Here is an 11691-nt window from a genome sequence, read left to right on the forward strand (position 1 = left end):
GTGTTCGAAAAACATTGACAGTCACACACTGATCAACCACTCTCATGGTGAGTTCACCTTTTTCACAGTCTATCAAGATACGTCCAGTGGCTATAAAAGGTCTTCCCAAAATTATTGGTGCCTTGGCATCAACTTCGCAGTCCATAATTAAGAAGTCGACTGGAAACACAAACTTATGCACCCTTACTATGACATCCTCGACTCTCCCTTCAGGTTTCACATGGGATCTGTCGGCAAGTTGTAAAATAACTGAGGTGGCTCTTGCATCTCCTATGCCAAGCTTCAAGAATATCGATTTCGGCATTAAGTTGACACTTGAAACAAGATCACACAGTGTCTTTCCAACGAAATTAGCTCCAATTGAACAAGGAATAATGAAGTTGCCCGGATCATTTCTCTTTGGCGGTAACTTACTCAATGAAGAACAAAATTCTGTTGTCGTGGCAACAGTCTCTACTTTCCTCTTCTTGGTACAGATTTCATTCAGAAATTTGGCATACATCGGCATCTGTTCAACAGCTTCCAATAAAGGTATATTGATATGGAGCTGATCAAGAATGTCCACGAACTTCTTGAACTGAACTTCATTGTTTGCGTGTTGTGAGTACTATAAAATATACGCAAATAATGTGCAAGTATACACAATCGCTCAAGTAATAAAGTGATGAGTGAGTATCGTCTCCATAGGGATTATGGATATTGAGTAAAGTTTATGCACTATTCTATCTAAGTATAGTTAGTCTTGATATATACAAATGTCACAACAATGTATATGTGTATGATGGTGAATGTGGATTGATGGTGTGATGGTGTAGCAAATGGAAATGCAGTGGCAAGAATAGATGTTTAGTGTTGAAAATGATGAAATGTCAAGACAATAAAAAATGGTAAAAACAATAAATAAAAGATAAATAAAATAAAAAGAAGATAATCCTCATGTGACAAGCTTCCAAGAGAATGAATGGTAGGGATTGATCTAAGAATGCTAAACTTATCTCTCAGGCAGATTTAAGCTATATGGTCTTTACTTACTCGACAGGGTTTTCCTAAAATGTTCTCACATGAACCTAACAGAATAGGATGCCAAGCATCTGCTCTCACTCAACGATATTGGACAGCCTACCCTATTGATAAAGACACCCTTTTTAGTCGTTGAAATCCTATCCTAGTCTCTTCCGAGATCTAAGAGATTAGGTTATAATATTCCTAGGCTGGTTCAAAGCCCCTTGAAAATACTATAACCCATTGCTTATGAGGATATTGTCTTGCGTTTCTTTTGAATACTTACAAGTATTTTTAGCTTAGGATTCTTCCGAACACCTAGCCTTCATCTAAGAAATTGACATTTCCATGCCTCTTACAAGCCTAGATGGTGAAGCATTCATAAGCAAAGCAAATAAAGAACCAAAGTAAACTTAAAAATACCATTAAAAATAAAGTTTAAACAACCATTAAATCAACCACCACTAAATAAGTTAGTTCATGGTGGGGTTCGAAATATCCATAGAAAAATCCACAAAATATTCGTTCCAACAATCCACAAATAAAATAAATAAAATAACAGCAAAGAGAAGTGAGAAAGAGCATTCGACGCGTGTCACCGGAGGTCTCCTCGGCCACCACGAACCACTTTAGCTCGCTAGCTCCTCTCGGTGCCTAGCTCTCCACTCCTTGAAGCTTTATCAATGGAGGAAAACCCACGGAAGAAGAAAAGAAAAGGGAAAAGAAAAATCTTATTTTTCTGCTACAATATGCGTCTCCTTTCTTCCACATACTCTCTCTCTTGTGAGTTGTAATATATAATAAAAATATCTAGGGGTAATGATGAGGTTGTTGGGTGCAAAATACCCCTCATACCCTTAGAATCACATTTTGTGCATGAACCTTATCCTCCAGATGTCAATGGTCCCCTAGCAGGTGTTACAGCCATCATTTCACGTGCAGAGCCAGCTGTCCACGTACATCTGTATATTTTTATCGTTTTCTGTGCCAAAATACCGAGGCATTTCTATCTGCTTCAACAACGTGTGATGCTGCGGCATTACTTCCCAGCTCACCTATTTTGCTTGTTATTTCATGCACATACTAAAAACCACGCCTTCCTCTTCATATAGCACCTTAATAAAATAAAACAACACAACCACCAAAAATGCAATTATATGCAGCTACATACATCTAAAATGACCTATATGTACCCTTAAACAAATAATAACTTAAGTTGAAAAGGCCTTAAAATAGTACTTTTACGGAGTTATCACACCCCCAAACTTAAGTTATTGCTTGTCCTCAAGCAATGAATAACAATTAACACAATCAAAATGTCATGGCAATTTCAACAGTAGGACAACAAGACAAGAATTGAATTTTAACCCTTAGAAAAATCGGCTTCAACATGCTAGACATATCAAGAATTCAAGTACTTTTCCCTAGGTTAAGATTCTTTATGGTGTTGTGTGTGTGATTTATTGTATCTAATCTATACTTAACGAATTTAGGAAATTTCTAATTGAGTTCCCTAGTTTCTCCACAACATTTACTCATTCATTAAGCACATTTATACTCCCTTTTCATTTAGTACACATTTTTTTCTTTTTTCTTTTTCACTTTTTCACGCTGCTACGAAGGGAGTCAACTCATCACACCTACCATCCCATACTCTAGGTGAAAGGGAGCATACCTTCCACCCCCAAGCTAGTGAGGCAGAGTCATCCCGTGACTACTTTCATTCACTCGTATGCGCGTGGCTGCCATTTATTAAAGAGAGTTCCAGGCAATGCCACTGCAAAGAGGAGTGTCCCTCTACAGCTATGCCGAAGCATTTATTCACGATTAAACAAAATTCAGAGATAAGGGAGTTCTTAAACAGTGATTTATCATTTAAGCATAATACCATATTTTAATGCCAAGGCTAAACATAGTTCTTTCATAGAAACTTCCTAAGTTCTTTAAGTATATAAAACATACAAGTCGTGTAAGAATAATTCACAAAGCATCAAGCCCTAGAGTCAGTTCTATCATTCTCAATAGTCATTTACATTCAATTTCTAGCCTAAAAAGTTCATCTTCATCAGGTATCATCAAAACATTTCATCTAACTGTCATACCATTTACTGATGCCATGGCATAACATTATGTTAATATTATCATGCACATGTTCTACAAAGAACACTACCTCCCCAAAACTTGAGAGAAGCATTGTCCTCAATGTTGAATAAAAACTAAGTTAAAACTAGACTACATGCGATGCGATGCGAATGCAATGCAAGGTACCTTGTCTTCCTAAGATGGTGGCGGAGTCACGCTGGCAGTGCTAGTAGTATTATGTTTGGTGCACTTCCTTAATGATGTGGGGCTTTTGTCAGGATCAGAACTGGGTTTAGCAGGTGGTGTGCTAGGGCCTTCATGTTCTTAGATGTTTAGGTCTCCATACGCCCAACATATGACTTCAGACGTCATATAGTCCATGTTGACTGGGTTAGCATCCTCTGACTTGGGTGTACTGTCTTGTTGAGTGACATTTGCAAATGTGTGGCATCCTAAAATGATGGCAAGATCTTGTCCAGGATGACCAGAAGATTATAAACCCAATGTGGGAGCATCTCCTTGCGAATAGGTGCAACGATTGCGTCTTGTTAGAGCCTCAATTGCATCTAGCTTTGTCGTGGCATATTGGTTTGCAGCAGCCTATGAAGTTCCCTCGTGAGATTTCATCATATTCATCCTCCAGAACACCATTCATCCTAAAAATAACTAATATTAAAAGTAAAGATAAAAAAATAAAACAAATAAAAATAAACAAACACTCATGACAAAACAAAACTTCTGAAACATAAATTAAAAAGGGTTCAAGGGATGTAAATTCCAAAACATCATGAATTGTCATGGCATTTTTGTCGCGTTCGATTGGAGCACCAGTATAGACCAAAATGCTCCACATATATAACAGCGCCACCTTCAGTGTAAGTCGATAGAACCTGATTTGTAGGACCTTTGCAGTAGTAATCTATTTTCTCTCCCCGTTGCAGTGGCATATTTTAATTGCTTGGGCAGCAAAGTCGTTCAAGAAGTAGGGGTTGTCATCTGCATCAATATGTTCTTGCCCTGGCTATTCAAGTACGGAAACAAAACACCACTAACAAGAAAATTGACAATGTCAATGTACCACGAAATGCCGTGGGAAATAATAATTTCTCATCAGGGAATTGTTTCTCCATTTCATTCCTTAGTGCTTTAACAATTTCTAGCCTAGAAAAATGGGCAACTAATTGGGGTTGAGTAAATTCAATGAAATCCACAGTTCAGATTTCGTACCTGGTCTAGCTACGAGTAAGCTAGATTGCCTGCCTCTTTTGAAATATCCTTAAGCTCATCTTTGTCTTCTTCATCAAGCTTCAAGTACTCACAAGTGCCTACAAAATTGTCGTGGCATAATTCTGCAGCTTCCCTTTGGTCATCAACTTATACTAGTGGGGTTTTTCCTTTTGTCGTGACATTATTTTGCTTGCCATCATCGGGTTTACTCATTGAACATCCACTTTGTTCTCCAGCGAATGTAAGTCCTCTTGCAATTGAGACTCTTCATGCACAATCTCATAGCTACGTTCTTCGAGTGTTTCCCCCCAAACTTAGCATCTTTGTAGATATAGGTGCCACTCCCTGAGGTGAATGTACTAAATTGCTCACTGCCTTTAGCCTTAGTGACTTCAGTATCACTAGGCAATCTGTTGGTTGGTATTCTTGTAATGCCGTGGCAATTTGATCCACTTGCATTTCCAAAGCTCTCAAAGACAAACTATGACTTTGCAACCATGCCCCTTGACTTTGTAATAATTCTTCTTGACTCTTAATAGATGTATCGTGATCTTGTAATAGAGCCTTTGTAGTTGCCATAAAGTCTTGCATAGTGGCCTCTAAAGAACTTGTATTAAGTGAAGATGTTGTCCCTTGATTATGCCATGGCATATTCGTTTGAAAGGCTGGGGGCTCATCTATATGTTGCTGCTGAGCGAGATGACTGACATTATGAGCTCCTTGATTTTCCCATGAGAAATTTGGATGTTGACTCCATTATTGGTTGTAGGTGTTGAGTAAGTGTTGTTATTGCATCCATTGAAGCTTCCCGCATAGTTGATGGACCTTTGATTGTTCGGGCATTCACAGTCATGGTGATTGCCTTGGCATAACAGACATGCCAAGCTATCAACCTTCACTTCTTTCACATCTTAGAATTTTGCAAATTCTTCAACATATTGGAGATGGTAGAGAGTTGGGCCGACACTGAATCTTCAGCTTCCAATTTGAATGTCTCAGATGCCTTTCTTCGAGTTTCAAACCTTGAAGAGAGAAATTGGTAATCATGGTTAGCGATTCGATCAAGAATGCCAAAAGCCTCTTCAGGTGATTTGTCAAGCAAAGTGCCATTTGTCCAAGCATCTAGCATCATCCTTGTGGTGCATTAGCTCCATTGTAAAACATCACGACTTGAGTCAAGTCGTGGAATCCATGGTTGGTACATTTGCGAAGCAATTCTTTGTAGCGATCCCAACACTCATGCATTGACTCGTCATCAGCTTGGTGAAAAGATGCTATGGCATTCCTAAGATGGTTGTTCATATTCGGTGAATTATGCCGTAGCAAATTTTTTTTGCACAATTCAGCCCAATACCTTATAGAGCTGGAAGGTAATCATTGAACCATGCCCTGGCATCATCTTTCAAAGAATATGGAAATAACTTCAATTTCAGCACATCTTCATGCACACCTTCTTGTCGAAAGAGTCACAGACCTCCAAAAATTCTCGAACATGTTGCCTTGAATCCTCATGAGGAGCACCACCAAACTTTCCAATCAAGTCCAACATGTCGAACATAATTGGTTTAAGCTCGAATTGGGTTACCTGAATCTTGGGAGGTATAATAGCAGGTTGTAGGTCATCCAAGGTGGGATCTAAATAATCTCTAATAGTTTGTGGTCGAGCAGCATTCCAGCATTTGGAATTGTTGTGGCATTTAGAACTGTAAGATCTTCACTTGATTTTGAACAACATGAGCCTCAGGTTCTATATGAAATAATGGTTCTTTGGGACTTTTACGTGTTATGTGACAACGTAAGACCTTAAAAAGGTAAACACAAAAACAAGTAACTATGTACAAAAAAAATAAATAAAACGGTGCAACAACTAAACTCAATATCATCAATTGCCAATCCCCGGCGCTAAAAACTTGTTTGCGGTTGTGAGTACTATAAAATATTCACAAATAATGTGAAGTATACACAATCGCTCAAGTAATAAAGTGATGAGTGAGTATCGTCTCCAAAGGGATTGGAAGGATATTGAGTAAAGTTTATGCACTATTCTATCTAAGTATAGTTAGTCTTGATATATACAAATGTCACGGCAATGGATATGTGTATGCTGGTGAATATGGATTGATGGTGTGATGGTGTAGCAAATGGAAATGCAGTGGCAAGAATAGATGTTTAGTGTTGAAAATGATGAAATGTCAAGACAATGAAAAATGGTAAAAACAATAAATAAAAGATAAATAAAATAAAAAGAAGATAATCCTCACGTGACAAGCTTCCAAGAGAATGAATGGTGGGGATTGATCTAAGAATGCTAAACTTATCTCTCAGGCAGATTTAAGTTATCTGGTCTTTACTTACTCGACAGGGCTTTCCTAAAATGTTCTCATTGGAACTTAACAGAATAGGATGCCAAGGCATCTGCTCTCACTCAACGATGTTGGACAGCCTACCCTATTGATAAAGACACCCTTTTTAGTCGTTGAAATCCTATCCTAGTCTCTTCGAGATCTAAGGGATTAGGTTATAATATTCCTATGCCTGTTCAAAGCCCCTTGAAAATACTATAACCCATTGCTTATGAGGATATTGTCTTGCGTTTCTTTCGAATACTTACAAGTATTTTTAGCTTAGGATTCTTCCGAACACCTAGCATTCATCTAAGAAATGGACATTTCCATGCCTCTTACAAGCCTAGATGGTAAAGGATTCATACGCAAAGCAAACTTAAATATACCATTAAAAATAAAGTTTAAACAATCATTAAATCAACCACCACCAAATAAGTTAGTTCATGGTGGGGTTCGAAATATCCATAGAAAAATCCACAAAATATTCGTTCCAACAACCCACAAATAAAATAAATAAAATAACATCAAAGGGAAGTGAGAAAAGCCTTCGACGCGCGCCACCGGATGTCTCCTCGGCCACCACAAACCACTTTAGCTCACTAGCTCCTCTCGGTGCCTAGCTCGTCACTCCTTGAAGCTTTATCAATGGAGGAAAACCTAAAGAAAAAAAAGAAAAGGAAAATAAAAATCTGATTTTTCTGCTACAATATGCGCCTCCTTTCTTCCACTCTCTCTCTCTCTTGTAAGTTGTAATATATAATAAAAATATCTAGGGATAATGATGAGGTTGTTGGGATATTATTGGGTGCAAAATACCCCTCATACCCCTATAATCACATGTTGTGCATGAACCTTATCCTCCAGGTGTCAGTGGTCCCTAGCAGGCTGTTACAACCATCATTTCACGTGTAGAGCCAGCTGTCCACGTACAGCTGTATATTTTTATCGTTTTCTGTGCCATAAATGCCGAGGCATTTCAATCTGCTTCAGCAACGTGTGATGCCACAACATTACTTCCCAGCTCACCTATTTTACTTGTTATTTCCTGCACATACTAAAAACCACACCTTCCTCTTCATATAGCACCTTAATAAAATAAAATAACACCACAAAAAATGCAATTATATGCAGCTACATACATCTAAAATGACCTATATATACCCTTAAACAAACAATAACTTAAGTTGAAAAGGCCTTAAAAATAGTATTTTTATGGAATTATCATTCATCGTTATGCTTCTTCAATCTTTGCAGGAAGGGTGGGGGAGGTCTAGCTTCCTTAGCTGCAGGAATAGAATTTGCTTTTGTCTTGGCATCAGAATCTGATATCTTAGCAGAATCCTCCTCCTTGTCCTTCTCAGTAACTCTATCATCATGTAATTCAACTTAGTAGTGGGATTAGAATCATCGTGTTGTGGCCCACTATCATTGACTTGTCGATTGATTTGCGTTCCACTCTTAAGAGTTAGCACATTGCAGTGCTCTTTTCCAGGTGCTCTAATGACTTCAGTATCACTTGGCAAACGTCCTTGCTGACGCTCTTGTAATGCCGTAGCAATCTGACCAACTTGATCTTCCAAAGCTCTCAGAGACGAGCTATGGCTTTAAACTAAGGCGCCTTGACTATGAAGTAAAGCTCCTTGATTCTTAATTGAAGTAGAATGGTCTTGCAGCATTGTCTTCGTAGTGGATATGAACTCTTGAATTGTAGCTTCCAATGAACTCATGCTTGCTGAAGATGAAGCTCCTTTGTTGGCATTATGCCATGGCATATCATTTTGGTAACCTTGAGGCTCATTGTGATTCTGCTGCCGAGTACGTTGATTAATATTGTGGGCTCCTGATTTCCTCATGAAAAATTGGGATTCTGACACCATCCAGCATTATAAATGTTAGAATAAGGATTGTTGTTGCCTCGATTGTAATTACCTACAAAGTTGATGGACTCATGGTTGGTTGGGCATTCGCTCTCGTGATGATTGCCTTGGCATAACATGCATGCCAAGCTAGTTGCTTTCACTTACTTCACATCAGTGGAATGTTGTAAGTTCTTCAACATATTATGATGGCTGAGAGTTTAGCGGACAACGAATCCTTGGTATCTAACTCAAATGCTCAGGTGTTCTCCTTCCATTCCCAAGCCTTGAGGAAGGAAACTGATAATCATTATTAGCAATTATGTCCAAGATATCAAACGCCTCAGTAGGTGATTTATCCAGCAATGTCCCATTTGCCGAGGCATCCAGTAACATCCTCGTGGGTGCATTGACTCCATTATAGAACATGACTACTTGAGTCAAATCATGAAAACCATGATTTGAACACTTTCGAAGTAAACTCTTGTAACGATCCCAACACTCATACATGGATTCGTCGTCGCCCTGGCAAAAAGATGATATTTCATTCCTTAGCTGCGTATTCATGTTTGGTGGATTGTACCTCAATAAGAAACTCTTGCAAAGATCGGCCCATGATTCCATAGAACCAGCTGGTACACCACTCAACCAAGCCCTTGCTCGGTCATGTAATGAATACGAAAAAAGCTTTAATTTCAGAAAATCCTCATGCACTCCTTCTTGGCGAAAATAATCACAAACTTCCAGAAAATTACGAATGTGCTGCCTGACATATTCAGTTGGCATGCCCCCAAACTGCCCAATAAATTCAACATGTTGAACATGACTGGTTTCAGCTCAAAATGTGCAACTTGAATTTAGGTGCCACAATCCCAGGATTCAGATCATCCAGCATCGAATTTAAGTGATCGCGAATAACGCGCGGCCTAACAGCAGGAGCAACATTGTCTAATGCCGCGGCATTATGATTTCGTCATCCTGACCAATGCCTTGGTTTCCAATCTGATATATATTTCTTTGAGTACATTCTCTTCTTCTAAAGAGTCTTTCAATCTCAGCTTCTATTGGTTCCAAAGACTCTTCAGAATTTCTTTTAGGCATACACTAGATAAACCTGAAAATAAAACAAAAATATCAAGTAAACTATACACAAATAAAAATGCAAAACAAAATAATTTGCTCTGGCAAAACTAAATAACTTCAGGCTGCCAATCCCCAGCAACGGCGCCAAAAACTTGTTCGCGTGTTATGAGTACTATAAATTATACGCAAATAATGTGCAAGTATACACAATCGCTCAAGTAATATAATGATGAGTGAGTATCGTCTCCACAGGGATTGGGTGAAATTACAAAAGTCTAACCAAAGCAATGCACTATTCTATCTAAGTATAGTTAGTCTTGATATATACAAATGTCACGGCAATGTAAATGTATATGCTGGTGGATATGGAGTGATGGTCTGATGGTGTAGCAAATGGGAATGCAATGGCAATGATGGATGTTTAATGTTGAGTATGGTGAAATGTCAAGGCAATGAAAAATGGTAAAAACAGTCAATAAAAAGAAAATAGAATGTAAAGAAAATAATCCTCACGTGACAAACTTCCAAGAGAATGAATAGTAGGGATTGATCTAAGGTCGCTAAACTTATTTCTCAAGTATATTTAAGCTACCTGGTCTTTACTTACTCGACAGAGCTTTCCTAAAGTGTTCAAAAGAACCTAACAGAATAGGATGCCAAGGCATCTGCTCTCACTCAACGATGTTGGCCAGCCTACCCTATTGATAAAGACACCCTTTTTAGTCGTTGAAATCCTATCCTAGTCTCTTCTGAGATCTAAGGGATTAAGTTATAATATTCCTAGGCCGGTTCAAAGCCCCTTGAAAATACTATAACCCATTGCTTATGAGGATCTTATCTTGCGTTTCTTCCGAATACTTACAAGTAGTTTTAGTCTAAGATTCTTCGAATACCTAACCTTCATCTAAGAAATGGACATTTCCATGCCTCTTACAAGCCTAGATGGTGAAGCATTCATAAGGAAAACAAATAAAGAACCAAAATAAACTTAAATACACCATTAAAAATAAAGTTCAAACAACCATTAAACCAACCACCACCAAATAAGTTAGTTCATGGTGGGGTTCAAAATATTCAAACATAAAGTCATGAAAATATTTGTTCCAACAACCCACAAATAAATATAAAATAGCAGTAAAAAGGGAAGTTGAGAAGAAGCCTTTGACACGCCACCGGAGGTCTCCTCTCGGCCACCGTGAACCACCTAGCTCGCTAGCTCATTTCGACGCCTAGCTTGCCACTCCTTGGAGCTTTATCAATGGAGGAATATCCCAAGGAAGAAGAAAGGAAAAAGAAAATGAAAATATGATTTTTGCTACAGTATGCGTGTGCGTGAATCCTCTCTCCCATGAGGTGTCATATATAAAAAAAAAATATCTAGGGGTAATGATGATATTGTTGGGTGCAAAATACCCCTCATACCCCTAGAATCACATGTTGAGCGTGAATCTTATCCTCCAAGTGGCAGTGGTCCTCTGGCGGCTCTGGCAGGCGGTTACAGCAGTCCTTCACGTGCAGAGATAGCTGTCTAGTGCCAGCTGTCCTTGTGCAGAAATATCTTTTTTTGTCTTTTTCTGCGCCAGAAATGCCGAGGCATTTCATTATGCTTTAGCAACGTGTGATACCGCAACATTGCTTCCCAAAGAATCCTTTTTCTTGCTATTCCCTGCACACCACAAACAAACTGTACCTTTCCTCAAGCACACCATTAAGAAATAAAATAACACTACCACCACAAATGCAACTATATGCAACTACATGATCCTAAAATACCTAAAATGAGCTTTTAAATAAACAATAACTTAAGTGAAAAATACCTTAAAAGTAGCCTTTTTAAGAAGTTATCAATAACGTAGTTGAGAAAAAAATTGATTCATATAGGGTATTGAAAAAACACTATAATAAACACTATAATTGATTCATATAAAGTAATAAAACAAAAGACATTGAGTGATTCAGACGTCTTCCCAAAGACGCCGAGTGATCCAAATATCTTTAAGAAACACTATAATAAATACTTTATTCAAGCAAATAATTTTTCACCATTCTAAATCAACCAATTTTTTTCAACACAATATCGAGTGATTTTACTATTA

The sequence above is a fragment of the Hibiscus syriacus genome, unplaced genomic scaffold (genome assembly GCF_006381635.1).
Source record: "Hibiscus syriacus cultivar Baekdansim isolate YM2019G1 unplaced genomic scaffold, ASM638163v2 tig00111366_pilon, whole genome shotgun sequence".
NCBI classification, from domain to species: domain Eukaryota; kingdom Viridiplantae; phylum Streptophyta; class Magnoliopsida; order Malvales; family Malvaceae; genus Hibiscus; species Hibiscus syriacus.